A 4,556-nucleotide genomic window follows, 5' to 3' on the forward strand; every position below is an offset into this window, starting at 1 on the left:
CCCCGAGCAACAAATAGTTTTTATGAATTACAATTCAATTCCAATATCCATATTAAGAATCTGCTTGCAGTGATCTATTTAAAACAACATTTTTTTAAAAATCTCTGTTAAAATTATACACTCTTCCGAGCAATATAAATAATTAACAGTGAATTTTATAATGGTCCTATTCAAAATCTCCTCTTCCCAGTGCCAGATTTAAAATAAATATAACAAATCAATTATTGATCAGATAATTGAAAATACAATCAATTCTAGAAACACAATTAATCTAGAAGAAATTCAATTCAATAAAATCAAAAATTTATGAAAGCGTCTACAACAGGTTCCATCCGCCCTCTAGACTCTAAAAAATTAGTTCATAATAAAATTCTGAATAAAACAAATCATGTTCAAAAATCTAGACATATTCAGAGTTAAATAAATAAAAGATAAAGAAAACAAATCCATAGTCGACGCTGTGTCCGGACTCTCGATCTCCGTCTTCGTTCTTCAAGTGAAGCTCCAGAATTCCTTAGAAATCTCACGATCATATCTCAAATCTTTCTCTGATGTGTACATATGCGTGTATGGCGGCTGATTCCTCCCAAATCACACCTCATATTTACTTTAATACGACATATGAAAAGCCCAATCAAAAGCCCACAAAATATTAAAACTTTCCTTCCGGCAATAATTAAAACACCGAGATCTCAATCACGCGCGGTCGCTCCAAAAATCTCACGCGGGTGCGCGTAAGGCTCTGACTCCAATCTCCAATCTCCACAAAAGTAGCGCGTTAGCTCTAGAATTCTTCTCTTGAGTGCTAAGGTAAGCGCTAACAACAAGCCCATTAAGAAGCCCATTAACTTTTTCTCTTCTTTATTTTCTTTCCTTCTTCTTCTTTTCTCCCATTTTATTCTTTTCTCTTCTAAATTCTTATTTTCTTATTCTTTTCCATAAAATCTCCATAATTTCCTATAAACACAAAAACAACAAAACTCCACATAAATCTGCTCGAAACCAATAATTAACAAATAAAATCATATATAAATTAAGTGTATAAAATGCACTTATCAAATACCCCCAAACTTAAACTTTTGCTAGTTCCGAGCAAAATTATCAAAACAATATTAAAAAAAACTCATATCACCAAAATAAAAATATAGTCAAGAAATGTTATGGAGCAATGGCCACAGCAATAATTTTAAAAATTCAAATGCAATCTCATCCAACCTACTAACACTTTAAAATTTTAATCATAACAAAATAACCGCATAAACTCATAATCTCCGCAACTCACGTTCAAAACACCCTTACCCAAATTCAATTCATCATTCATAGATCATGAGGACTTTTCAAGACAACAAGGGATCAAATATAGGATATAAAATAAAAAACACTAACAATCAGGTAAATGCAAAGAATAATAGTGTGTGCGTGTTTCGATCAAATTTCATAATCATTAAAAGTATCAAGCAACAATCCATAGGCTAAATTCTCGCAACTCTTCTCCACTAGTATATTGGGCAACTGTGACTCGGTCAATAGGACTTCATCGACTTATAATGTAAGGCCTGGCTCATGGCTACAAATGAAGAATAAGAATTCAAAATAAGATGTAATTTATATTTATGCTAAACTCTAACTTCAACTCCTTCTCATTCATAATTTCACACTTATTTTTCACATCATTGATTTTTCAATTTTTTCACAAATTTCTTCTTTCAAACCCTTTTTCAACTCTTTTTTTTTTTTAACTACTACCTTTTTCTTTTCAATTCATCAACCACACCATTCCATTTTTCACAAATAAAACTAGAAGCATATAACATTTTAGCATTCAAATTACTCCATTAAAGGTAGGAATTAATGTTTAGGCTATTCATAGGTAGTCAATATAGGACCTTGAAACAATGACGAATGGGGTTTATTACACGTTTACACGCATGCCATTCGATATCCAATAAGGCTCAAACAAGGTACTAGGGATAACATGCATTAATGGGTAGATTGAAAAGCTCAAACGATTTCAAAAAAATTGCCTAAATCATTCCTAATCATTGTTATGCCCATATTTCACCTCGAAGAGTGTTTGAACTAGTTCTAGACAAGTCTCAATCCACAATTAAATCATACGAATCTCAATTAGTGCAGAAAAGAATAATCATCAGCAGTAAACGATGATTTTCCAACAAATTCAGATTTTTATACCTCATTGTACTCATTTATCTCGTGAAGGCTCAAATGAGCAACTAAAGATAAATTATTTCAATGAAAATTAGGCCCAAAAATCCAAACAATGCCTCAATCATATCTATGTTTGTATGTTTCAAAAATCAGATTCATGTATTAATCACAGAGTATATAAGAAATTGTTCATCTAATTGGTTCCATTTTCTCAAAAATATTTGTCAGATAGGTAGACAGTCATGGATTTCAGTTATAGCACAAATGTTTTTTTTCATCAGCCATGCATCCAATTCTTTATTGACTTCTTTCAAACTCTACTCACATAACACAATAAAACTCAACTACTCAACTAAATCAAACACTAATTCACCCCCCAAACTTAGTATAATCATTGTCCCTAATAATTAAAAACAATAAAAAGAACAAGAAACGCATACTTTCGATACCGAGCATCAGGACTCGGCATCATCATCATCATCTCCATGAAAAGAAGGTGCGGCATCAGCAGTATCATCAGGCGACCACTGTGGAGGAGGTGGATAAGGCACAACTATGGAAGGATAATTTTGGGCGAGAGCTGCAGTGAACTCATGCATGTATGTCATATGTGCTCGCATCATCTTCCACTGCTTCTTCATCTAAGCAAGCACGGCCTTAGAATCATCAAGTACATAATGCTCAGCAGGCGGATGCGACGGTAATGACATAAGCCCTTACAAATGGGGTTGTGACGACCCGAGTTCTAATCTCTCATTTAATCAAATCATCATAATTAATAGTCAAGGAATCAAAGACTAAACAAAGCAAAAAAATATTTAATTTTTTTTTTAAAATCAGAGCACCTCGCTCGATCGGTAAAAAGCTACCGATCGAGCGAGCACAAAGGACCAACTCTCGGGTGAGAGTAAAATTGGCCTCGCTCGATCGGTCATTTCCTACCGATCGAGCAAGCACAATTGCTCATGTTTCTGTTCAGAAAATAATAGCCTCGCTCGATCGGCAGGAATTGCCCGATCGAGCGAGCACAATTCCAGAAGAAAAAGATCAGACATGGTTGCTGTCATAACCGAGTTCTTCCATCTATTTTCATCTAGTTTTAGCTAGAACATGATCTAAACAATGTTAACCACTAACATGCATTCAAACATGCTATACAATAGATGGAACTAAATCATAACAAGGCCTTACAATCATAATAATCAAGGCTCTCAAAACATGCAAGAAGCATTGTTATTCAATAAAGTTTAAGCTACATCATGTTGTCTAAAGGATTACAACATCATTTCCAATCCTATATACATCATCAAGACAACAATTAGATCACCAACAAGTCTTGAAACAAGTAGCTATAACATGATCATGTCTTTGAACTCAACTCTAACATAGACAGCTCACAATCATCTAAACTCGGATCATCACGCTATTCTTCTTATCCCTTGTTCTTCAAGTTCGCTTTTGCCCGGTTCCACTCCCGCCGATTGCCATGACACATGCAACACAACAATAGCCAGATAACTCCGGTGAGAAATATATTTCCCAGTAAAAGCAACTAAACATGCATAGAAAGCATATATCAAACTCATGATATAAAAATAAATACAATGCATGTTTTAAAACAAGGTTCATCTCTTATCTCGTCGGTTGGGATCCCGAGAAAAAGATATCATAACTAACCACCAACTCTCCCAATCGAGGTGGGGCTACTTATCTTGCTTCTCTAGACTTTGAAGCCATTATATATGTAAATCAGACGCTAGGCTAAAACAATCACCTAGGCCATACATATACAATCCCTCAAATCGTCTAATCGAACGTTTTCGTTCATTTCAAAATCAAAGAAAAAGTCTTTCAAGATGAATGCAATATATATCAATCAAACCACATTCATTAACATCAAGACTTATTCAAACATTCAAAGGAAACATATAAAAGCAAATAAGCAAATAAGTATGTGATTTAGGAAACTCGATACAAACCATCTCGAGTTATAATCTCATACAAATAATAGTCCACTTTTACCTTTCAAATGTGAGGGTTATGGTGTCTTCAAGCTTGTCAAAATCTGTACAAGTATCAACCATAAGCCTAATCCAAAATCTGCTCAATTTTCAACTCAAACGTCAAGGCAAAACGCTACCAACCTTGTGCTTTCTTCTATCGGTTTCGAAGTCAAGATTATCAAGTCGATGCGTCCTGTTTATAAGCTGAAACCACAACATAATTGCCAAATAACATCAGCTTAAGCTCATCTCAATATCAGCCCAAACATAAGATAGCAAAACACTTCAAATCAAAAGTTCGTCGGCATATCGGTATAAACTCGGCAATCCCGAACGCAACTATAACAATATCAGTTGTATAAGCTTCAAAACCAACATAATCCT

Source organism: Henckelia pumila, chromosome 3 (assembly GCF_033568475.1).
Source record: "Henckelia pumila isolate YLH828 chromosome 3, ASM3356847v2, whole genome shotgun sequence".
NCBI lineage: Eukaryota > Viridiplantae > Streptophyta > Magnoliopsida > Lamiales > Gesneriaceae > Henckelia > Henckelia pumila.